Genomic DNA, 27,370 nt, shown 5'->3' on the forward strand with positions numbered 1-27,370 from the left:
GGTCCCCGCGCGGTGCCGAAATGGACGTCTGGTCTGACCGAGGGAACCTCGTAATAGGGCAAAGTGGGTTTAACGGCACCGGCACCATTACCGGTGCTGTTAAACCCATTCCGCCCACCTCGTAATGAGGCCCTTAGTCTTATTTTGCTTGTCCAAAAATTACTTTAAAACTTTCATAATCTCACATTACCACTTATTCATTACTGAAATAAATGTCTCAATGTAAAGAATTATTTAAAGTCTATGGATGGCATTTGTCACTGTATGGCCGGTCCTTCAAATCTCCACAGCCAACCTGCCCCCTCTGCGTCAGTCTGAACAACAGGGTTATCATGGCGCCCTTTGATCCTAGGCAGTTGAAGCTGAGGAGATGTGTCAATGGAATTCACACTTCCTTGTGACAGGGCTAGTTCCCATTGGTCCATTGTCCCTTGCAGTAGAAATGCCGGCCAGTCTGACGAGGTTGCAAATTTCCACACTTTGGCCCTTTCATATTTGTGGAGGGGCTTCCTTTCCCATGAAGGTTTGGTACCTTTGAAGTGCCTGCCTAGGCCAAACTTATTCTGCTATTTAAAAAAAGAAATCTTTCTTTTTCTCCTTTCACAGAAACCAAGTCTTTTTGGGAATAAGTATAATACATTTAAACCATCCCAGTACCACACATATAATTGTTTCTGTGCGAGTATTGGTAAGATTTCACATCTAGCTTTCAAAAGAGCAGTTTTCTTTCTTAAGACGTGTTCATTTCCTACATGTTGATTTCACAAGATGTGGTTTTCTTTGCATTTTCTTTCTGAAGGCTTTTTATAGCTCTGGTCAGTTGCTGTACACAGGGATATGCTTGAAAAATGGTCTCTTGGTAATTGACATTCAGCAAGCGAGAGAGCGCTTTCTTTTGAAGTACTTTGCATGTGTTAATTTGTTTCCAAAGTGAATGCTAGCCGTGCTGACTGAAATGAAATTCTCTGCTCTTCACAGACTTTATTTGATAACACAATGCCGTTCTGGGAAGGATGGCCATATTTAATGCTGTTCAACATGAAATAGATGGACATGGCTGTGTTTTACTATACCAAAACTGTGTGATGTTTAAAAAGGAAAGTAACACCAGTGCAATGTCATTTAAAATGCAGGACATTACAGAGCAGCAGTGCAGAGCCATTCTGCATTTAAGTTATTTTCTTGGGACTCACATGAAGAAACCAAAATGCAGCCGTTCTTGGGGGGGGGGGGGGGGCTATGTTCAATCTCACCCCAGATTTGCTCAGCAGACAACAGACGAAAGCACAGCCATCTATTTTTTTATGTAACTGCTAAAATGCAGTTTTGTGATGCAGGGGATTTCTGTTGGGGCTGGTAAATGCACCCACATAATCCCTCCCCGGCTCTCCCATGACTTCTTGTTAAGGGAGAGTAGGGCAAAGTGGGTTTCACCTGATGGAGTACTCCTTCATCAGGAAGCGTCACCCCAGGATTGCCTTCCGTCTTCCGGTTGGAGAGCTTAGAGCAGCACCCCCTTTCCTTCCTTCCCTTTCCAGGTGCCTGGGGAGGTACTCACCATTTTAGGAGGCAATGAAGTTAATAATCTAATAGGAGATAGATAAAAACAGGTTTTAGAATCTTTCACTGACAGCAGTCTTCCAGGAAGGTTTACACTAGTGGAACAATGCATATAGTTACAATTTTCTGTGGTCTTTGAACAATATCCTCAAATAAATTACTCAACAAGGCAAAGACATGATTGGACTTTTGCACCATGGTTTCATTATACATTTTTGCAATAACAATAGAGAAAAATACTCCATGTTACATAGATCTACCTATGGGCCTACATATTTCCTTCTGCTTTTTTCTTTTTCTTTCTTCTCATTCTTCAGAGGTCTCCTCTGTTTGATTTTCCTTTGGCTCATTAATCAGCTGCAAAGTATGTCTGGGGTGACAACTTTTTAACTGATTGATGTGGACCCATTTCTCTTCTGACAGCTCTCCTTTGAGGATGCAGATTCATTAGGTGACAGGTGAAATTTTGACTACAATTTCAAAGGGACCATGCCATGAGGGGACACATTTTCTCTCCTGAGTCTGGTTACTCTGAAAATTGTACAAGTAGACCCTGTCTACTACTTGGTATTCTTTTTTGGTTGTTTTTAAGTCATAGTGAGTTTTCATCCCCTCTGCCGATTTCTCCAGATTCGGCTGAGCGTAATCAAAAGCATGCTGAAGGTGTTTTCTTAGTTTCTCAGCATATTCATGTGTTGTCGAGGTGTTTATCAGTGTCTGTTCTTGTGTTCGTTCTATAGAGAAAATGCTGAGGTAGCACCATTTTTCGTCCAGTCATTAGCTCAAATGGAGACATTTTGGTCGCAGAAGATGGTGTAGATCTAATGGCCATCAGGGCAAGAGGTAATCGGATGTCCCAACTTGGCCCAGAATCTGCCGTAAACGGTTTGAGAATGCTCACAATGCCCCTTAGCTCCCCCACTAGAGGTGGCAGTATGCAATTTGAAGTTTCCTTTTTACCCCAAGTATCTCCCACATCTTGTCATTACTTGGCTGGTGAAGTGACTTCCTCGGTCTGACTTAATCCTTTGGGGAAGGCCAAAGCGCAAGAAAATGTGGTTGATCATCAGGGCTTCTGCTGTTTCTGCCTTGCAATACAGGGCCGGAAAACATTCCACCCATTTGGTGAACAAACATGTACTTGTTCCCTCTAGAGGAGTGAATCACGGGCCCACAAAATCTACTTGTAAATCTGACCAAGGCAGTGTCGTCCCCCTCTTCTGGAGGGGAGCTCGGTATGTGAGTAAATTTGGCTGAAATTGATCACACACAAGACACCCCTTCAAATATTGGTCGAGGTCCTGCCCCATGTGTGGCCAGTATGCAACCTGCTGCAAGATTTCTAGAGTAGTATTAAACCCTTGACGACCGGCTGCGGCCCTGTCATGGGCGTGACTTAGCATCATGCTTCGGACTGAGGTAGTTACCACGCACTGGTCATATCCAGAGATGGATCTCCTTACCAACAAACTGTCTTGGATTCGGAACATTTTAGGACACTTCATCTACACCCTGAGTTCATCTTTCTCAATGTAATCGGTTTACATCAGAGGAAAGTTCACAGGGTCCTCAATGTGTTGGTAAAATTCCCCAATAATCAGATCCCCTTTTTGTGCCTTGATTAAATCAGCATCTGGGGTCTCCTTACTCCACTGGGCAGTTGTGAGCAATTGGCTGGGACCTGGTGACAGCAGTGACCTGGATTTCCCCCAACAGGGATTCGATCTTAAGGAGATATCCCCTGGATCACTCCGGTTTTGGCCAACGGATCAGCCAGGTCATTTCCAGTTTTGTTTGGTCCCTCTATTCGGGAATGACCCTTAATCTTTTTCCATTGGATGGTCATCCCATTAGAGGTGACCAGATCATCAATATTTTGTATGACCTTGCCATGTTTAAGTGGTTTGTTATTTGCACACAGCATGCCTGTAGTTCTCCAATTGATTAGGTGCTCCACAAACCTGTTCCGGACATAGGTCCTCATCATGACTTCGGCGGTAACGCAGCGGTTTCCCCGTCGGACATAAATAGCGCTAACGCCAAGGCCCCTGGTGGATAATCTGCCAAATCACGAGTTATCGTGCACGCACCCCGGTCCATGGCGTTATAGCAAAAAGTGAGAACCCTTAAATCCGACGGACCATGCGCTACCGCCATATTGCGCTAATAGTGCGCGCTGTGAGCACGCACTTTGAGCGCGCGGGAAACGCGTCACCGCCGAAACGGGAAACAAATCGGCGCCCACCTTGGAAATCACAATCCGTCGGATATCACAGCCCCTGGAAGCCATCCACGCCATCTGACACCAAAACATGTCACAGGAGCGCACTAGGGGCAAGACTGCCCTGGACAGGGTGAGAAAGACCAAATTCACCGATCAGGAGCTAGCTGTACTGGTGGAGGAGGCTCAGACCCATCATGAGGAGCTGCAGCAGCGCAAAACCAGTGGGCAGCACAGAGCACAAATTTGGTGCACCATCAGCCAAAGGGTCACTGCTGTGGGGCGCGTGCTCCGGGATGGGGAGGATTGCTGCAAGCGCCTGAACGACCTGCGCATGCAAGTCCGCAGCATCCTGTCACAGCACAGGAGTGCAAGCAGGGGCACTGGAGGAGGGCCACCACCACCTCCACCCGAACTCACACCTTGGGAGGAAAAAATGACTGCCCTGATAGATGTTGGCACCATCGAGGGAATTGGTGGAGCGGAGGCAGGCACTGGCATCGATCCAACTGCAGGTGAGTCCCACCCCCGAATGCATGCAACTGAAAGTACCACACATGCAGACCCTGAGTGAATGAATGCAAAGAAATGTGTGTGAGGAACTGCATATACCCATAAGTGAGGCCTACATTCATTGAACCATAGTGCTGCCTAGACCACCCTGCACGTGCAGTGCATGAATGACAGGGGCAGGGGATAGACATCCATAGCCATGGGACAGCTACGTAGAGTTTGAGTGTGCATGAATACACCCCCAAATCCCTGACCACAGTGCACCCCAACCACGCATGCAATCTTGTCACTCTGACATTCCCATGCAGTGTACCTCCACACCCACTCACAACAAGCACCACATGGCGACTGAACAGAATGCAAGTTGAATGCGTGATTGATACTGTCTTCAATCCCACTTGTTGCCATGAATTGCATCACACAAATGTAGGTAGCATTGAACTCAGACCACACCCTATGTACCCCACAGGCACACGTCAAACCCAACAGGATAAGGATGATGGGGAGGAGGACACACCAACACAGCGCCCACGGCAGCAAGCCTCCACCAGCACCACCACCCCACGAAGAGGCCGCACGGAAGGGAGACGACCCAGGCCACCCCGCACTTCACCCCAACGCAGCCCTACCAGACGGCAGCAGCACCCACATGGCCACCAGACACAGCCCTGATGCAGAGGGACTAAGCTGTGGATCGGAGCCTGATGTGGGAGTTACGCCTCCACGTGCTCATCATGCAGGAGGACAGCATTCACCCAGAAGCAGTGACGCAGAAGGGATGGTCACACCACAGGGAACCCCAAGTCCTGGCACACAGCAAGCACAAAGCCTACATGTGCCTGTGTGTCGTGTCCGCACACCACAGCCGGACGAGGACACACCATCATATGGCAGCCCAGAAGACCGGCACTCAGAGCCTGGCATCCCAATCCAAGCCGGCGCCATGTCCCCATGCAGCCCCCCCCGACAGCGCACAAGTCGCAGGCCAGCACATGACACACCAGGGGTGCTCTTCATCACAGGGGCAGCAGTGATGGGCCGACTCGACGTGATTGAGGCCAAACAGGCCAGGGTGGAATCAATGTCCAAGGTGCAGAGCCGGAACATCAAGGCTGTCAGTGCATCTATACGGCATGGATGCAAATACATAGCGCGTGACAATGCGTGCACATGCAGAGTCGTAGAACAATGTACCGCTGCCCTCACAGGGTTTGGACAACGAGTGAGGGAGTTGAGTGAGGCAGTGTCAGCACTTGCTGAGCAAACAAGGGAGGGAAACAACCTCATGCGACAGCACATGCAGGCTGCCGCTTCAGTCTCTTCAACATCAACCACAACCACGGAGGGTTCAGTCGAGCCATCTCCTTGATGCCGGTCTATGCACCACCTGAGGGCACGCACACCACAGGGGCCCGGAAAAGGAAAGCGCCCACGACCATCCTAGTGATGCATGGCATCGTTGTTGGTGCCCTGATAAGACACATGCACCTATCTGCACAGTTGAGGGTAGTTCACTGGGGGCAGGGGGGATTGGGTGCTGCGTGTTCACTGGGGGAGGGGGGATTGTGTGCTGGGTGTTCACTTGGGGAGGGGGGAATGTGTGCTAGGTATTCACTGGTGGGTGGGGGGATTGTGTGTTGGGTGTTCACTGGGGGAGGGGGAATTGTGTGCTCGGTGTTCACTGGGGGAGAGGAGATTGTTGGACTGAAAATAAATCACATTTGAAAAATCACAAGGCATGAACAGTAGTGATTGTTCACAAATCCAATTTAATGTTGAAGTGACATCTTTTCAATTTACCCATCATCCGTGTTAGAAAAATGCATCAATCAATCCCTGTCTGGCCAACCTCCCCTCCCTCAGCCCGAACCATTGTGCATGTGCAACACCTTCTGGCACGTCATCACCCTCACTCCCATCCTCAGGTGGCTGCACATGAGCATCACGGGGCAGTGGCACATTTCTGCGACAGCAGATGTTGTGCAGCATGGCACATGTCAGTACAATTTTGCCAACATTTTCTGGTGCATACATCATTGCCCCTCCCGTGCAGTCGAGGCACCGGAAGCATGCCTTCACCAGTCCAAATGCCCTCTCCACGCAGATCCGTGTACGAGCATGGGCAAGGTTGTATGCCCGCTCCGCTGCCATGTGTGGATGATGCACATGGGTCATGAGCCACGTGTACTGGGGATATCCAGAATCACCTGCAGGGGAGAGAAAGCCGGTATGGGGACAAGGTAAGTCCAGTGGGTGTACAGAGCTCTGTCATCAGTGTCATTTTGCCATACTTGTCATTAGGTCTACAACATTATGGAGTGTGCTGTTCTACGGGCACAATTGAATCAATGAGGTACTCTCAATTTGGTACTCCTATGTTTCTGGATGTAACAGTACTCATTCACTTGTCGCTGGGTAAGGGGGCCCTTCCATCTACTTCTGCATGACAGAAGTGGCTGCCGCATGTGTCATTGCAATTCCATTTGGCTGCAGTTGCATTTGCTGGTTGTCACTATTCTGTACTCTTCTCCATGCATTTGCTTGGCCATTCTGAGGACAGTGTTCGTGGGATGTACATTGCCATTACTCAGGCTACTTATGTGTGGTGCATTTGTGGATGTGCCAGCCTATGGGTTAGAATTTCATTACTGTCGGGTGGGCAGGGTGGGATTTCTGTACTGTGTCAGTGTTGGGCGCCATGGTGCTACTCACACAGGAGGCTTCATGGTGGTGGGGCTTCCATATGTCACTGTGCTGCTACATGTCTTTTACATCCTGAATGGGTGTGTTTTGCTGTGTTGGACATGTCCAAGGTTTGTCGTGCAAGCTGCTTGAATGTGAATGCTGCAGTAATGGTGCTGCCTATTGGGGATTTCGTGACAAGCACCATCAGTTGTGGATTAACATGCATTATGGTATACATTTGTACTCACCCAGCAGCATGTGTTTTGGACTCGGTGCCTTTCCATGTACGCCGGCAGGGTACTGTTGCGCAGGGCCATGGAGCCGTGGGTGGATCCTGGGTAGCGGGCACAGCAGTGGCTGAAGGTGAGGTCACGACCACATGTCATCTGCACATTGAGGGAATGGTACTGTTTCCGGTTTCTATAGGCTGCCTCATGTGCCTGGGGTGGTACGAGTGCCACATGTGTGCAATCCAGGGCTGCTATTTCATTCAGGACTTGGGCAATGGCATAGAATTGACCCTTCAGCTGGTGCACCTGTGCCTGTGTGGCTGGCAATGCAATGTGCTTGTTCACATGATTCAACAGTGCATCGAGCACCTGTCCCAGCATGGCACTGAATGTGGACTGGGCCATTCCATACATCATGGCAACGGTATGTTGGTAGCTGCCAGTCCCAAGGAATTGAAGCACAGACACGAGCTTCACTAGGGGAGGTACTGCTGTGCTGGTGGCTATGCGGCTGCCGATGTCGCCCTGGATTATGTCCAGCAACTGGGTGATGGTTGCCCTGTCCAGCCGATATTCCGTCACCAACTGGCCATCAGTCAGGGCCCAGGGTGTTGGCCTGACCCTGGGCATGGCTGGCCGCCTTGCTGGTGCTGCTCTCCTCCTCCTTCTCCTCATCCCCACTACACCCTGGCCTCTGTAGCTCCAGGAGCAGCAGGTAGAAGTCAACATCAAGGCTCCCGGCTCCAAATGGCAGCATGGTGTTGGTGAGGGTGTGTTGTGCATGGGTGGGTCCTTTGTAGGCCTCTGATTTGCATTGGTTTCACCTGGGCCCTTATTGCTTTCTCCTCCCTGCTCCTGCTGGTGTAATGGTGGTGGTGAGGGTGTGTTGTGCATGGGTGGGTCCTTTGTAGGCCTCTGATTTGCATTGGTTATACCTGGGCCCTTATTGCTGTCTCCTCCCTGCTTCTGCTGGTGTAATGGTGTTGGAGAGGGTGTGTTGTGCATGGGCGGGTCCTTTGTAGGCCTCTGATTTGCATTGGTTTCACCTGAGCCCTTATTGCTGTGGCCTGTGTTCTGTTACCTCCAGCTTTTTGCTGGAGGTATTTTCGGTGGATTATCTGCCACTTTTCTGGCGCTAATTGCGCCTACGCCGGACTCGTGATTGCTGATGTTTTAGCGCGAATGGTTACTGGCGCTTTTACAGCCGACGCTTGTACAGCTAGCTGTACTTGTGCCGGCTGTAATGTAACTCGTGATCCAACTGACCCTTAAAATCGGCGCTGATAGCGTTACTGCCGAAAGTCGTGATGAGGCCCATAATCTGAATCTGTGATTATGACCAGTTCATGGAGTCGGTGTTGCATGGCAGTGAAGTTGGCCGGGTGAACTGCCATCAACTCCGCCACCTGACTACTGCGGAGACCGATTTTGTACCCAGCGAAGGGTTCAGGGGCATCATTCGCCCAGGCATTCTCAATGCCGACCACCAGTTCTTTTTCCCCGTTGGTTGTTGTCAACATGGTAGGAGCACCCGTCCACATAAACTGTGGGCATCCCCTGGCACGTGTCTTATTCATAGACCTTTTGCAGGGAATTCAGGTATGCCTCCATGTTGTCTTGGGTTTTGAGACTTTTATCCTCGAGACAGTTTACTATGGCACAAACATGGACGTCAGCCAGACCATGCGCGAGGGGACTCTTTTTGTTTTGGCCATTTCTGACCTCCACAGGAAAGCCTTGCATGGACAAAATCCAGCAAGTAATTCTGGAATGACTTACATTTCCGGCCTGGATTCTGTCACTTTGGAGGTATTGCAAAGGCTGGTGTGGAGTCTCCACTCTGATGTGCTCCCCCTGGCTGAACGGGCAGTAATTTTTCAATGCCCACAAAGTTGCCAGGAGTGCCTTCTCACAATCGGTGAATTTTTCCTCCACAGAGGATAAAGTCTTACTTGCATAGGAGAGGCGTCTATTGATCTTGTCATGATTTTGATATAATAGTACTGTTAAGCATGTATTCGAGAACCCAGTCTCCAAGAAGAACACCTTGTTTTTGATAGGGTAATCTAAACAAAAGTGCTTGTGAGAGACTTCTTTTGAGTTGTTTTACTGCCTCGGATTGTTCTGGACGCCACTCCCACTTGACCCCCCCCCCCCTTCAACAGATGGACCAGGTGTCTTGTGACCTCTGCATAATCCTCAATGAACTTCCTACTGTAATTAGTCATTCCCAGAAGGCTCCTTAGTTCACGCAGAATTGTGGGTTCTTTCAGTTTTAGTAGTGCTTCCACTTTCATTTTCTGGGGACAGAGACCATCAGGGGTTATTTCATGTCCCAAGAAGTTGACACCGATCCTACACCACTGTGCCTTCTGGAAGGACAGTTTTGCTCCGGCATCCCTCAACTGGTTGAGAACATATGCTCATCCACAGTTGAGTTTTTAATCAGGACATCATCCACATAGGTCAGGTTACCCCTTTCACCAAGTTGGGTATGGCCTTGTGTAGGAAGATGTTGAATTAATTGCCGGAGTTTATGTATCCGAAGAGAGTCTGGGTCCATGTGTACTGCTGCCCCCCGAAGGTAAATATCAGTTTGTACTGGTCCTCCCTACTGACGGGCACGGTCCAGTATCCATTGGTCAGGTCAATGGTGGTGTACATCTTTGAACCCTGGATCTGGGCCAGCTCCTGGTCAATCTAGGGAAGAGGCCATCGGGACATGGGGACCCGTTTGTTCAGCTCCCTAAGGTCTGCGCAAAGTCTCCATTGACCATTTGGTTTTAAAATCCCCAGTACCAGATTATTAAAGGTACTGTGGACTGGACAAATTATCCCACGGGAATCTAGGTTTTTATGATTTCGGTCAGGGACTCCATAGACGCGAGAGGCAAGCAATATTGCTTCACGAATACAGGAGTAATTCCAGGGTCTGTGGGAATTAAGGTGGTATGTATCTCGGTGCAACCACAGTCGTACGAGTCTGCAGCAAAGATATCTTGAAAATCTAAAAACACCTGTTTCAACTTTTGCTTTTGTTCCTCAGTCTCAAAGGCCTGGCAAGACTTTGGGTTTTGTGATCACAGTGGCCTCCTCCAGCTGTGTGGAGAGTTCTCTGGTGAGGGTGTTGACCTGGACAGAAGGTTTCAGGTTAGAGAGGCAGTCATTGTGGACCTGGAATATCACCTTATCCATCCTGATGTCCCAGGTCACCTCTTGCCCCAGTAAGGGCAGGAAGAGTGCTCCAGGAAATTCCCTCCTTGCCGGGTGATGATCCTTTCTGGCGGTATGTCATTTTCATTGTCATAGCAGTCATTGGGGATTAGTCCTATAAGTTAATTTCCTAAATCCATGGAAAAATGCTGGTGATCAACCGCCATTCCAATAATGGTGCCTGCGCCCAGAGTGATACCCCTAGGGTCGCTGTTATGCACCACTATTGGAATGGTGTTGTGATCTAAATTAACTAATGATGTTGGGTTTTACCCCAACCCCTGCTGTTGAAGATGGGCATTGCAGTGTACATATGCGTCTGGATTTTGAAGTTTTTGTCCTCTTTTAATTTTTAAGTCAGTGGGAATTGTCGCGTCCATCCTGGGATAGTGACCTCCTCTCCAAGTTGAACTTCAACCGCATACGGCAGCAATTGAGCCGACCGAAATGCCTTTTGAGAATCATTAATGCCCATAGGGTTGCCCCCCAGTCAGGACCAGGCCTTGCAATTTATAATGTCCAAATTAATTGCAAATTGATTGCCACTGCCTAAATAGAATGCAGCGAGGACATCTCACACGACCCAACAATTATGCTCTATGCTTTGATCAACTTTAGACATTTTAAGCATAAACCTGCTAGGCAGCAGATGTTTGCAATTGGGAGTTTCCAAGCCCATTTCCCATTTATCAATCTATTTAAATGTGGGAATAGCTGGATCTATTGGGAGTTTCCTGAACAACGCTTCACTGATGAAGCTGTTTCCATTATTCAGGCACACTCTGGTGAGAACAGACTCCCTCCCCTCATTTAACTGAAAAGTGAGGAACAGTTGTTCTCTCATTTTCTGGTCAGCCAAGCTTTGAGCTGGTTTTTCAGCACTTTTGACTACAGGATTTTCAGATTGAGGATTGGTGTAAAATGTCAAGGTATTTCCTTCCAGTGTGGAATGCCACTTGAAACTGGAAGGTTGATTTTCAAGAATGGAGAGGAGTTCCCATCACCAGTTTGTTGTCCTACAGCAATTACTGTAATGTCAGGTATTTGATTATTTTGGAAATGAAACTCAATTTGATCTGATTTTTACTCAACCATGTGGCATGTGCCATTTAAACTGACATAGTTGATGCTTTGTTTTAATTTTATTGGATGGTTAGCCTGAGTCCAGAGGACCTTGTTTAGAAAGTCTATCAGGGGAAACAACCTCTGGATGAGCTCATTACCTAATAGACATTGGGTCCCCTCTGGAGTCACGACTATAACCAGGTGCTTCACCTTGTGTCACCCAATTTTAATTTCCAGATCTGCAGGCCCCTCGATGGTAATTTCATTCCTGTTGAAGTTCTGGAGTTGTCCAGTAAGAGGGGTGAGAGGGATATAGTGTCTCTCCCTCCTTCCTGAATTTAGCTGCTCAAAGGCCCTTTTGGACAGATGTAGTAAAAATGTGCATTGCCCTTGCCCCCAGACGGGGCATAGAACCTCCCTTCTTTCTCTTCCAATTGGCAAAGGAAATGGGCATTTTGGGCAAGCTGGCTGCTTAATTTCTTTATTTTGGAACATGACACAGTGGGGTTTTGGACCGTTTTCTGTGTTGGAGTCTGGGAATCTGTGACGAAAATGTTGCATCCTGAAAGATGTGGGATTTCTAAATCCCCTTTTCCCCTTAGCTCTGTGATGTCCCCCTTTACCTGGTGGCAGTCACTAGAACCAGTTTGTGGGGAGGATCCCTCCATGATCATTATGTTCTGTGGATGACATTTATGTAGTTCACTGATGGGTGATGCTGAATCAGTCCCCACACAAATCCAGTCTGAGTTCTGGTCTCTTGAGACCCATTTTTTTTTGGGAGGAATTCACTCATCTTTGAAGGAGAAGATTTTCTTTCCAGAATCCTGCAAGGAATCTTACCCTTCAAACTGGAGGACACGGACTTCCTCCACAAAATGGGCCTTTTTCGTTTCTTTGTTTCTCCTACCCACCCTCTGTTCCGTGGGTTAAAGATTTTCGGAGGTAAGAGATGTTAGTTGAGGTTCCAGGTTTTTAGGGGCTTTTCCTGGGTGAGGAAGGAAGCTTCCTCTAGGGCTTTCCACTACCCTTCTTCCTGTGCCTCCTCCTCTGGAACCGGTGGGTTATCGGGGTTCTCTCCCCGTCATTCTTCTGTGGTGCCAGACCTTTGGTTTGAGGTATTCAGAGCCGACATGTTCATTTGAGGGTTCTGCTGAGCCCGCAACATGCGACTCAGATAATGAGGTAGGTTCTGGACCTGCCACTCCAGTTGGGACACCCGCTCCGGCTGTACAGGGGTCTTGGATCAAAACTAGGTTGTTCTCAGGAAGGGTAACTATCGCTTCTCCCGGAGTACCTGGGTACTGAGGATTCTCTTGTAACAATCCACCCTTGGCCTCCCCTCTCCCGGATTGGGTGTCTGGACTCCTGAAAGCGGGGAGAGAAAGGAGGGTTGTCCTGCATGTTAGGGTTTGGAAGGTACCAGGGGAAGAATCTTAACCCAGCATTTGGTGGATTACTGCCCCTCTGAAGGAAGTTAGGAGGGAAGTTTCATGTGGCAGTACTCACCTGATTGGACCCCCCTTGGGCCGAGGGAGTCCCCACGTACCCCAAGATAGGCCTTTTTCCATTATACTTGGGACTGAAATAATTAGCAGTTAGAGGTCACATTTGTGGGGTACCCTACCTGACTACCACCTGCTGCTGATTGATCAGGAGGTCTACTTTGCCTCTGATTTGGCTGGTTTTAGGAAGGTGTATCTTTAGGCCCCTCCCATTTCTAGGTCCAAAATGGGGGCACCCTTCACATCCGCCACCTTACCAGCAGCGGGGTGATGGTTGGTTTGGGATTTTTTGGTTTGGTTTTAGTTTTCTACAGGTTTTTTTGACCTTGTAGATCCAGGTAGCCTGCTCTATTAGCCAGTCCAGGGTCTTGTTATAATGAAAATCTCTTACCTGCTGTGTCATAATATATTTTGGGAGTGCATGAAAATAGGTATTTATGAATTCCCAACTATTTGTGCGTACCCGCCTAGTAGTTTGTGCAGATGTCCGTTTTAGCTCCTGCACAGATTTTTTTGGGGCCTGATCCTATCCACACTGCAGATTGTAGGCCGCCGTGCCGGCCTTCTGGGGGTTTCTGTGTGTGGAGAAGTGCTTTAAGATGGCTGCTTTATAGGTGGACCACCTTGAATATTTCTAGTCTTCCAGCCCAGGAAAGAAGCTGGAGTACTCTGGAGAGAACGTCCCCCAGGAAAGAAGCTGGAGTACGCTGGAGTGAACGTCCATTTGCAAATTCTATGCAATTCTGGCTATGTTTAATGTCAAAAGAGGTCATCATCTGTTCATATAGCTCCAGATGCCCCCAGACAGAATATATGGAATTTTTGTGATCTACGGTCATGACATTTCTGACAGCTTTAATCTGTTTAATGGGGTCTTTCACCAGAGCTTGCTTTTGTTGATTAGCCTTCTTTTGCTGCTTCACCTGAGTCTATTCACCCTGAGACTCAGAGCTGCTACTATTTCAGGTCCCTTTGTTATCCTCCAGGCTCTTCCAGATTCTTTGACCTTGTGAGTTTCTCTCAGAATGGTGGGGCCTAGTCTCATCTCCCCTGTTTTGCCTTGGGCTCTCTGGGTCACTCCCCTTGGACTCCCTCTTCCGCACAGGAGAGTAGTCTCCTGACTCCTCCATGCTTCCAGGGTTGGTGGAGAATCCCCCCCACTGCCCTGATTGGATGGAGGTCTTCAGAATACTCTTTTGGGGCCTCAATTCATGTTCTTTTTTCTCTTCAAAGCGAACAAAATGGTCCCTTTGTAGGTGATGTGTCTTCATGTCTAGCTCCCCGAGTTTCTCCTCATAGTAGTCTTCTTGGTCAGATATGTTGGCCATAATATATTGGAATCTGTACATGGACACCCGTACATCAATCTCTGATGGCCGATGGTCTGCCTGTTCAATCATGCTGGACCTACTAGAGTCTGGCTGCCACATGATTCCCAGTTTTTATGAACAGGTGGACATGAAGTCAGCAGTGCCTTGTGCATAAAAAGCGTTAAATGGGTTTGAGGTCCTAGGTACAGAGGGCATCACACTGTAATCAGGAGTGGCCCTGTCCCTCTCTACTTGTTCGGGGTCCCTGAAGTTTTGATTCAGCCTAGCATACTCTTTTTCTAACAGCTCAAGTTTCTCCCTCTCAGCCCCTATCTCCTGATGGTAGGCAGAGGCCTGAGCATTTTGCTCTGCCATCAAGGCTTGACTTACCTCTGTTACCTTTCCTTGTGCTGCTACCTGCCTCAGGAGTTCCCTGTTCTCATCAAAAAGGGCCTCATTGTCTTTTTTGTGCTGCCTGTATTGCCTGGGAACACTGAGACCATTTTTGTTGCAGGAGATACATCTCCTGATTATGCACATTTTTAGCTTGGGTGTTCTCTTCTAGATTACCTTCTACTTGTCTTGTGTGCCCCAATAATTTTTCATATTCTACTTTTAGTTTGTTCAGTTCCTGGAGGTCTAAGTCTCTTTTCTGAAGGTCTGCTTTTTAATTCGCACCCTTCCTGGTATAGGGCATGTTATTCCTGATACAGGGTGCCAACTTGTTCACTCAGGTCATCCCTTTGTTGCTTGATAGCATTTCATTTCTGGCGTTCTTGATCAAATTCTGTTTGAGAGTGGAATGCTTTAATAATTAACTGATTACTTTCCTCTTCCATTTTCTCAATCTGTTTCTGTAAAGTAATTATCTGCTCTGCGCAGATTCTGTTTTATTTTATTTGTTGATTACATTTTAGTTGGCTCTCTTCCAGAGACCTTTTCCTGACACTCCACTTTTAATGCATCTCATTGGGCCTCTTGCTCTGAGTTGGTTTGTTGCTGTACTGTCACTTCCTCTTTTAACTGTTTGATGTAGTTTTCAAATTCTACCTCAGAATTTTTGCTTTTTTGCAATTTTTCTTCTACTACTTTTAAATCAGTCTGGATTTGGTTTAAGAGCTCAGACTGTTTTTGTGCAAGGGTTCTATTTTCTTTATACTTTTCCCCGATAACCCCCATGTGGAGGTATATATAGGCAGTGAGTCAGACCATTTTAAGCTGTTCTTCTTTAATATTCTGAGTCATATACAACTCAGTAAAGGCTTGATGTAACAGGCCGCTGTCCTGCCACACATCCATGATCATGGAGGTGACCTGTTGCGTCCTGTGGGATAGCCAGACTTCCTGATCTTGTTTTGGCCATTGCCCTCTAATGAATAGTTTGGACATAAGGTGCTGCCTAGCCATGTTTGTCTCCATTGTGGTCATTATGAAGAGTGTTCTTCCTTTATTAAATTATTTATATAAGGACACATCTGTATTCTGCTTTTGTCTAGTTCAGGGTTAATTTTACTTTATTTTTCGGATGGGAATTTTACTTTTAAGTTTTGGGATGGGAATTTTACAGTGTAATACAGTTTTACTAAGCACAAAATGTATCACTACTTTTTCTAGGTTAGTCTGCTGTGTTCAGCTGTCATGCATGGAAACACTTATCTCGATCCCGGCAAATGAGCCCCCACAGTGTAATGGATTTACGACACACACAATCCAGACCAAGACTCTCTCCACTGGCATGGGATGTGGCGCACAATAAAAACACTTTTAATTTAATCTATTTTGGAATCTGCTTTGAGAAGGCACCCAACCCATCTCACCCCCCACACCCATTTACAAACACCCCGCATCTCAATGGACCATGAACCAGGCCGGTGTGTAAAATGAAATATTTATTTATTTTTAATTCAAATGCAAAATCAAACAAATCAAATTTAGGGCAGCAATCACCAGTTTGGTGATAATATAAAGCAAAATGTTGTAATACTATTCATTTAACTTTCTGACATCAGATACATCAATGTAAATATGAATGGAAACAAGATCACTTTTTGACATACTCATAGATAGCACTTGTATAAGGTACTCCCCCTGCGACACTCCCCAAACCCCTGCTGACTAAATTTGTGTGGGTGGAAAGGAGTAGCAGGGAGTCACAAATAAGAGGGAATTTAAATTCAACCTACCACCCCAGTATGGGAGACCAAAATGAAAATGAAAACCTTGAAAAGGGAGCAAAATGGCACACTTGGAATTCACTGGATAGAGGTCAGTTTACATATGCGGTATAAGAGATATAGGATGGGAATTTGTGCGACTGTACTAAAGAGGCAAAGATGCTTACATGCTACTGGGCAAGGTACTAAAGCAACATTAACACAAGTGAGAAAATTGACTTTGGGAAGTTAAACAATGCAGCAAAAATCACACGTGGCAAACTTGCAATTTCTTTTCTAACCAAACTTCAAACAAGCAAGTAGCTAAGAAAATAGCTAAAAAAGTCAAAATAGGAAGTTGTTTTTTATGATGGGGTACAAAGGCACATAACAGATAGGATACTGAAGTGAAGGATGACTCTTTATGGGGTGGCAGTATGGGTTTCTTTATAGGAAATGAAAATCAGATTTTATAATGAAAGCAATCACACAGGCAAAAAATCGGTTTTGTTAACAAAATGATTTGTTCTACTGAGACAGTATTTTATTAGCTAGTTTATTAAAGACACTGCACGCAAGGAGGTTAATTTGCAATTTTCACCAATTTGCACTGCATTCATCCTTATAGGGGAATTTATAAATGTATTGCTAAAATGATACTAAGGATTTAAATAAAAGACTGAAATGATTTGAAAAGAATTACACTAACACAGAGAGACTAACACAGATTCTTCTAAGGACCGGATAAACAGAGGATGTTCACCATTTCCGGACTTACTGTGGTTCTTATGGTATTTTTATAGGATTTGGACAGATCGCATTGTAACAGAGCGGTGTATGCAGCTTTTTGGTACTGGGAAGATGATACAAAGTGCAATTGAGTTGGGTAGTTCAGACTGCCAGCTGGGTCTCTGGACAGTGGTACAGGGATCTGGTCACTTGGGCAGCAACTGGGCTCTCCTTTATGGGAAGAGACGGGCAACTGGGGTCTGGTCACTGTGGACAGCAGGATGTATCTAGTTGCTGGATTATCCCAAAGGGATCAACAGCCTTGCCTCCTTTCTCCCTGAATTATTGGGATGAATCTGGTTCTGGATAGGTAGTTCTGGACAGGAAGTTCTGGATAGGTGTTTCTGCCTTGATATGGATAAGCTACCTCTGGACCTAGTTCTGGTGTCTTGGAATCTTGCAGGGTGAATTTTGAATGTTGAATCCCCTATGCCTCCCTGCCTAGCTCTTATATAGGCAGAATGACATCATGAATTTACAAGGTAGGCAGAAATAATCTGGGCATACCTCTTTGACTAGGATAGGTCAGGCTATTTCTGTCACCACCTCCCTTTGATCTGATTGGATTGAAGGAAGTAACTTCCCTTAGGTGTATGCATTGTATGACTCCTTTTGTCCCACAAGCCTAATTTTTCTCAAAAAGTATTTAGGGAAAACAACTTTATATTTACAATAGTCACCATTATACAAATCATATAGGCAGATCCCATATTTCACAAGGAATATGCCGGTTCAAATGCTAAGTCTGTACGATGCAGCTTTGCCCTTTGGGCACCATTTCACAGTTTTTCAGGAGAAACATATTATCTAAAATTCTACAAATGGCTACAAATAAGCTTAATTTATTTTCTCCAAAATTAATATCTGTGCCATTTACACTTTCCCCAGAAATGCCTTTTTTACTGCCATTCACATCTGCCACATGCCAGGAAGACACACATAGGGCCTCATTACACAGACGGCGGTAAGGGTTTACCGGTATTTGTATTTTACCGCTACCGGTAAACCTTTACCGCCTTACTACGAGGTCCCTTTGTGGGTTGGAGAATTTAACACCTGCTTTTTGCAGGCGTTAAAAACCAACCCGCAAAGGGACCAGGGAGCTAATTACGGCACCGCAATTTGCGGTGCCATTATTAGCACCTTCCCAATTCCCATTATGCCCTATGGGGCAAAAATGGGAATGGGGAAGGGCAATGGGGGAAGGGGGAATTACCGCCCCACCAACCTTGGAATAGGGCGGTAATTCCCCTTTCCACCAAGGCGGTGCCGGTATTTTACCAGCATGGACCAAGGTGCTAATAGCACCTTGTTCCACCGCCGTCCGTGTAATGAGGCCCATAGTCTTATTTTGCTTGTCCAAAAATGACATTAAAACTGTCATAATCTCACATAACCGCTTTTTCAGATTATTGAAATAAATGCTTTAATGTTAAGAGTTCTTTAAAGTCTATGGATGGCATTTGTCACTGTATTGGCGGTACTTCAAATCTCCACAGCCAACCTGCCCCCTCTGGGTCAGTCTAAACAACAGGGTTACCATGGTGCCCTTTGATCCTAGGCAGTTGAAGCTGAGGAGATGTGTCAATGGAATTCACACTTCCTTGTGACAGGGCTAGTTCCCATTGGTCCATTGTCCCTTGCTGTAGAAATGCCGGCCAGTCTGACGAGGTTGCACATTTCCACACTTTGGCCCTTTCATATTTGTGGAGGGGCTTCCTTTCACATGAAGGTTTGGTACCTTTGAAATGCCTGCCTAGGCCAAACTTATTCTGCTATTTAAAAAAATAAATCTTTCTTTTTTTCCTTTCACAGAAACCAAGTCTTTTTGGGAATAAGTATAATACATTTAAACCACCCAGGCCCCACACATATAATACAGTTTCTGTGCGAGTATTGGTATGATTTCACATCTAGCTTTCAAAGAGCAGTTTTCGTGCTTTTGCAAAAACAGATTCACATGTGTTCATTTCCTTTCTGGAGGCTTTTTTATAGCTCTGGCAAGTTTCTGTACACAGGTATATGCTTGAGAAATAGTCTCTTGGTAATTGACATTTAGCAAGAGAGAGAGAGAGAGCTTTCTTTAGAAGTACTTTACATGGGTTAGTTTGTTTCCAAAAGTGAATGCTAGGCGTGCTGACTGAAATGAAATTCTCTGCTCTTCACAGACTTTATTTGATAAACCAATGTCATTCTGGGAAGGATGGCCTTATTTGATTGTGTTCAGCATGAAATAGATGTACATGGCTGTGTTTTACTATAACAAAACTATGTGATGTTTAAAAAGGAAAGTAGCACCAGTGCAATGTCATTTTTAAATGCAGGACATTATAGAGCAGCAGTACAGAGCCATTCTGCATTTAAGTTATTTTCTTGGGACTCATATGAAGAAACCAAAATGCAGCCATTCTTGGGGGGGGGGGGTTATGTTCAATCTCACCCCAGATGTGCTCAGCAGTCAAAAGCACAACCATTTTTTTTATGTAACTGCTAAAATGCAGTTTTGTGATGCAGGTGATTTCTATTGGGGCTCGTAAATATACCCCACAAGGTGGGCTTCTTTTGTTTCCTGGAGGGCTTGCAGGGTGGACAGCAACTGTCAATCGACATCACACGCCGATCTGCTAGTGGCCTACAGGATGGCAGCCCGCCTCCTTGTCCGACGCAGCACCACCTCCGCCCTGGCCAACATCACCAGTGCCTCCCATGCCCGCTACCTCTCTGCCAGCAGCTGCCTCTCATAGGGCCAGAACATGGAAGACATGGCGTTTAACTCCCCCACATGGTCTTCCTGCCCTAAAGTTGCCACTGCCTCCTTGGTGTGGCTTGTCCTGCAACAGTCTGCCTCTTTGTAGTTGCCACCCGCTGCCACTGTGCCCAGTGCACGCTCCCTCTGTTCACCCTCCAACATGATGACAATTGTCAGGGGCGTACGGCACCTGCACTGCTTTAAGGTGCCTGCTGTCGCTCTATTGCTTGTGCCCCTGTCGGTGCTTGAGTAAGCACAGTGACTACCTTAGCTGAGGTACTTGGGACTCCCACCTTGGGTGGGGATGTTAGCTCCACCAGACGGGACGTTGGGGTTGGGACTGGTGCACAGGGGGCTGTGCTGATATGTGGCCTGGAAGGCACTCTGGAGTATGACTGGAAAACAGAGTAGGAAGCCAAGCAGGTGGTTGCAGCAGTGAACAGCCGATGGAGCCCATCAGGTAACAGGCCTGATGCTAGCAAGGCTACAAGGCGGTACAACTCTTTGTGATGATGGGTAAGCATACCACGAGTAGCCTGCCCATCATCACGTATGACAGCAGTCTGCCTCGTCAGGCCGGCTAGTAGGGGCAGTCCCTGATGGACACATCAGCTGGCAATGGGATGCTGGTCTGGGTGGAGGCATTCTAGAAGGTGTGCACTGCTGCATCCGATGACCCAGGGACATGATTTTGAACAGGCACCTCCATGGTGGCCTGCACAGCCTCATGCCCCTGGCACAGGGTTGCAACATGCACACCCACCACGACACCCCCAACAGACCCCATGGGTTGAGCTGCAATTGCAACCTACCCTCCGCCAACCTAGATGACTCCAGGGTGTCTTCCACTGTGGATGGCCGCTGTCTGGCATCACTCTGTCCCACCACTGCTGAGGAGTCCACTGCCACCTTCACATCTTGGGACCTACCCCCAGCAGCCATGCCGGATGGTTTGGGCGCTACCTCAGCCACATCGCTCCCCAAAGATGAGCTGTCACAGGGAATTGGCTGCGGCCCGCGCCTTTGTCTGGAGGAAGGGTCCCTGCTTCAACGCTACACAGCACCACTTCCGCCCTTTCTTTAGCTGCAGCAACTGCCATAAAGGTGACACAGAACAGCGAAATCAGTGTACTGCGTAAAAGCCTTTGTGGCATCAACAACATTTACAGGAATGTGAGTTCTCCAAGGAACAACCAGCAACATCCACACTCACACACATGGACATGCAATTCACATTCCAACAGACACAAGAATCCAGGCTCAATGACACCCACATTCATCAAACAGCCACACGTAAATGTGGCCATTGCACAGACACATACCAAGAGAAATGAAATGGCACAAGGGTAAAGGCAATGTGACCCAATTGAAACCTGATGCATATCCATGGTAGACATGCCACTGGTCACAGAGGTGGGCAGGGAGTAAACTGGTAGGATGGACATACACATAATGCAAGTAACCACAGATGGACTGGGCCACCTCTGTGGACACATGTTGGAAAAACACACAGTGGATTTCTGCCTACCAGTAGTCACTCATGATTGCACAACTCACTGCATGGTCATGCCAACACCTGCTTGGGCATCTCTCCACACAATCACATCAAACAACATTCCTCTGTCACAACCTGACCTGTGCGCATGCAACACACACATGCATCAAGTGCAGAGGCACACGGGAGTATGCCATAGCCCCAAGCACATACACATGGCATTCGCAGACATCAACGCTGATGGATCACATCAAAGTCCCTTAAATCACAATGCCACAACTTGACTACGCCAAACATTCAAACGCATGTGTCTCCTCCAGATGTAGAGATTGTATAGCCACACATTGCTATTGTCGGCACAACATCATGTCCATCATGCATGCAACTGACATGGGCACCACATCCTCATCTGGCACCCTTGCCATCCAAGCAAGTCTAAGCCAGTAGTGACATTGCATGTGCACGGTTTGCCCAACTATACAACAACACACACTGCAAATGTCCAATCAACAGATGTCACACCTCACACATGGGGATCATTGTCGGGGACCTGCATGCCGCTGTCAATCGCTGAAACACACATGCTGCAAAGAAAAGGGTTTCACTACAAACATGCAGGAACATGCACAATACACATGCACCATTGAGCACTGCACCACATTCCGACTCACCAGCATACCCCAGACATCTCCCATCTTAGACCTGGTTGTGCAGCTTCAGGTAGAACCTCACCAGGACCTGCATGTTGTTAGAGAGAGAACCTGCACCTGCTCTCACAATTTACCTACATGGTGCCACCAGCCTTTAGAGCACGCAGGGCCTTGGTGTGGGTCCTGGATTTGAGGTCCTCCAAGCGCTTGAGGACAGTCTGGATGCAGCAGACTGCCCCCCTCCATGTTGATGGCCAACGTTATGTCCCCCCAAGATCAGCTTATGTCCTTCCTTGCCATGTTGCTTCTCTGGGTTGAAGAGGGCATCACAATTCTCCAGGACCTTATCCACCAGGATGCCAACTTCCTTGGAGCTGGAATTGAAAGTTGGGAGTCACATACGCAGCTGAGGTGACAGGGCTATCACGGCATTGAGATGGATACATGTGGATGTGAATTTGCAACACTTGTTCTGCTCGTAAAGGAACACAGATGGATGAATATCGTTTACACGTATTTTGGGCGCAACGCACTCCAGTTGCTTCAGGTACTGCATACCATATTTTTGTTATTGGGGATTGCCTCTGCACGTACGTGCATCTTTTTTTTTTACAATTTTGTGGCCTGCGGTGTGTCACGTATGCAACATTTGTGTTTGGGGGTGCCAATGCGTATCGCATACTGCTTTTTTCATTTTCAGAAGTTTTCCGGGTATTGTGTATGCAATTCTTTGGTGTTTGAGGGTGCCACTGCGTATCGCATAAAGTATTTTTTTGATTTTAAATTTTGAGGTACATTCGAGCCTTGCTGGACCACACGTCTATGTTCCACATAACGTAGACTGATCCCTAATGATATGGTTTCTCTTACCAGACCCACAAGAAGAGATCCAAAATATAACCAAAAGATGTGAAATGTGAAGGAGTTAAACCCTCAATCCGACTTCATCTAACATAGACCGGTGCACTCTCTACAACCATGCACAGGTATACTGTATTATAACAATCCTTTTGATGCTTAGATATTTATCATCTTTAATTTTTGAGAAGATATTGGGCTTCATCACGAGTCTGGCAGTAACCCTTAAATGTGGCGGTAGTGCTATTACCGCCGCATTTAAGGGTCCGCCAGATCATGGCCTTGGCGGATTTCCCCCCAGCTTTTAGCTGGGGGGAAATCCGTGGCAAAATTGCTGATTTTCGGCGCTATTATCGCTGGCGGGAAATCCGCCGGCGGTAATAGCGCAAATTTTCCCCATTGGGCTCAATGGGGAATGAAGAATTCCTGAATGGGCCCAATGGGGAATGGGCAATAACCCTTCCGCCAAACCCGTGATCCGGCGCTAATAGCGCCAGGGGTTTGGCAGTAGGGCTATTAGCGCTGACGCTAATAGCGCTGGCGTTACCACCCAACTCGTGATGAGGCCCATAGTCTCTTTCACTTTTCAGTAACTACACCTCTCCTACTTACAGGAGGATGTTTGTTCTGTAAAGGACATTGAGCAATACAGAAGACAGGAAATCTCGGATATCCTTATTGCTAATTCTTATGACTAAAGTGTATCACCCAGGTGATTATTAATAGGTTACATGAGAGAATACTATTAAAAATTACAAAACAAGAAATTGAAAACGAAACGTTGATCCCTGTATCTTATTGCCTCTAGATAAGCAAAAGTGAATAGCGTCACACTGAACTAAGAGCTGCTGATGAAGAGAACAATGAGCAGATATCTAAGACAATAGAACACTTCAGTTCCATTGTATCCAAATTGGTAGAATGTGATGGGGATTAATTGGATTTGTTACTGTGGTTTATGTTTTGGAGATGAAAAAACAGCAATAACTACATATTTATCAAATTGAGTTTTTCCTGTTTGTTTAAAAGAACTTTGTATTAATTTGGAGACATGAATACAAACCGACATTGGTGATGAATAGTTTGATGAAATATTATTCGTATGCAAACCAATTTATAGAAACAGTAAAATCATCATTATTTTTTATTATAAAATAAGCTTCTATTGTTCTATTGTTCTTATTTTGAAATTTACACTTCAAACTTTTTTGGTTGTCTTTACAACACAAAATGGGTGTGCTAGGGACGGGAGAGTCCCACAGGAGTGTGGACATCTGTTGCATTTTCACTGGGTGGGGGCATCAGAGGAGGAGCAACTGACACCGCATGACCCACCATATTTGTGTATTGGCACATCTGGCTGCAGTAGCATGACATCCCTAGGTAATGCATGTTTGTTGTTACGCTCACCTGGTTCCACGGGGGCACCACACGATACTGGATAGTGGTCTAGGCGCTATCCCGGACTCCTCTTTGCTTGGTTATGTGCCAGACATTGGGTAGCGCCTATACCAGGAGAATGGAGGGTTGAGATACTGGTTCTGTGATGGGTGGACTCCCACCTCCCTCTGGTCCAAATCCCCTCCCTTGGGGTTATTGCTCACCTTAGGTTTTTGTGTGTTGAACTCTCCGTCCTGCGTCTCTGTGCAGGGGCGCGTGGTTGGTGCGGGCGTTCCGTGGACCTAGTTGATTCACTGGTCCGTGTGCCCTTATGTCGGGTCCAGACCGGCTGTGACTCTGACTCTGCATGCTGTCTTCCAGGTGAGTTATAATGTCTTTTCCGTCTTTATTCTGTCTCTTTCTTTCCCTCTGTTTTCTCTGTCTTCTCTGGGTTTTGCTCCACTGCGCTGTTCCCTAACAATGTCTCTTTTTGTTCTCACAGGGATGGTTGTGATCTCGGAGTTGCCACGCCGATGAAGAAGACCATGTGAGTTATTGATGCGCGGAGCGCTGCGCTGTTTATTGTTGTTAATTTCTAACCTGTTTTCTCTTCTCTTCTTTGTGCAGGTTGTAGTGATGTTCCGGAGTGATGAGAGATCGAAGCGCTGCTTGTCTAGGTAAGTGCTTTGTTAATGCTGACCTTGTTCCATCTCCCTTGCAGGTTTCGGTGAAGCCCGGAGATGGGTGAGGTAAGAGAAGTGCAGGGTGCTGCCAGGACTCGCTGCTTGCACAGCTAAGAATTGTTAATGCTGTCCTTGTTTCTTTACCTTTGTAGGTTGTGGCGAACTCCGGAGATGGGCGAGGTAAGCGAAGCACAGGATGGATTCAAGGCTGGTTACTTCACAGGTAAGTGTTCTTGCTCGCTAATGCGGTTCTTGTTCTTCCAGGTTATTAATGGAATCCGGATCTAGGGCTTCAGGATCGGGCCACCGGAGAAGCAGATGAGCAGGAGCTGGACACGGTGAGCGTTACGCTGCAGGAGTGCAGAATAACGCAAAGCTTGTTCTGCTGTTTGGGTGTGGTTTAAATAGCCTAGGTAAAGTAGTTCCAGGCCAAGTAGTTCCAGGCCCAGCCACACCCAAAACTCTAGACCGCATGGCTTGATTCTAAAGAACTGAGCTGTGTAATAGGCCTACATGTTGGATTAAGATCCAAAACTGGTATTGACTGACTCCAGGTATGTTTCTGATGGAATTTTAAGGCCCTTGGGGCCAGTGTCAAGGGCTTTAGCCCCACTGCTTCCAGGGGGGTGTTATACCTGAGGGGGTCAGGGGCATGGATCGTGACATTTGTCAACCTTAACACTCATGTCACATGGCCATCAACTGGGAATATGCTGTGTGGTGGACATGTGTGGCACATGTCTGTGTGACAGTAAACATCATTCACAGTGTACTCCATAGGTTCATGGGCAAATAATTAGACACCTACATGTATGTACTGTTGTGTGCAACATTCTTGTGGCATGTCACTCTGCACTGCTAGACAGGTACATGCGATCAATTTTGTACTATCACATCATATCATGCTAAGTTGCATGTTCCATGTGTCACCTACTATGGGATGCCTTGTCATGATGCATGATGAAGCTGTCTGTCACCATGCCTTGTGGTGTGCACAGAGTAAAGGTGCATACATGCCCACAGTCCACAGCCCTGAGTTGCAGGCATGATGTTGGTGCTAAAACAAATGAAGTTTGTAAGGGTTTATGCCATTTACTACATGGTGGACAATAGGTGATGGTGGGTTGTCATGCAGAGGTTGCCATCCTCGCACCATGCAAATCACATGGCCGTAGATGGCCCACGTCGGAGGTCATTTTCATCATGTGAATCCAGCTACATCGCACACTCAGATGTGGCATGATGGTTCTGTTGCAACATGTCTAATGTGATAGGTATTTGAAGTGGTGCTAATTCACAGTCTGTGCATGCACGGACATGGACTTCTGACCCATCATTGTAGGATGATGTCTATATACAAGGACTGCATTGCATACAATAACACCTATACTGGAGGCATTGCTGTAGGGATTGATTGTTGCACATACATGACACTCATGGACCTTTTATGACCTTCATCACCATGTCCAAATACCTTGTCTCAGGATATGTTCTGTGCGCTCCACATTCACACATACACAGACACTCCACCAACATGATTGCAGCGGGAGCAACAGGGTAGGGCAATGCCTCTGTAATGTGGATGACACGCAGCTCTCAACTAAGCCTCACTCCATGCCTCCCCCTCATCATCTCACATACATTCTTGACCATCTGCTATACAGTACTGGTGTACCACAAATCCCTGCCTCAATGCCAATGGCACAGAGAGCCTACTTATTGGCACTCCTGCTTCCTCTTTCCCTTCCAAACTCTGGTCACACTCCATGGGCCCCCTCCCCTCACACTCTTGTGGGTCAATTGACCTTGTTGTCATCTTCGTATCCTCTCTCCTGCTCTCTTCATATCACTGACCTTGTCTAGAAGGCCCCCTTTCAGCTGCACCTCTTTAGGGGTATTGTCCCTTTCCCCACCTTCCCCCAGGATCTCAATGTCTCCAGTTCTCTGTTCCAATCCTGATTTGTGTGTCATGTGTTGACTGTGGTCGTGTCTGTGTATATGGGTGGCTTACTGTTGCCATGTGATGTCCTTCTGCATTACAATGTCACATGTGCAGTACTTTCCCTAGTATTTGTGCTGACATGACAGTTGCATGGCACATCATTGTATGTTGATGCCACTTTTGTACATCACTGTGTCCACTGACACCATGGACAGGATGGGGATGGGGGCAAACTAGTTAGCAAATGCCATGCATCTGTTGCTTACAGCTCATAGTGTGGGAATGCACTATGTCGGATACCTGCGTGACCTGCCACTTGTTGTTTGAGTGGACTTTGATGCATATGTGCATATGTGTGTCAGGACACAT

This window comes from Ambystoma mexicanum, chromosome 9 (genome assembly GCF_040938575.1).
Source record: "Ambystoma mexicanum isolate Mex_15411 chromosome 9, UKY_AmexF1_1, whole genome shotgun sequence".
Lineage (NCBI taxonomy): Eukaryota > Metazoa > Chordata > Amphibia > Caudata > Ambystomatidae > Ambystoma > Ambystoma mexicanum.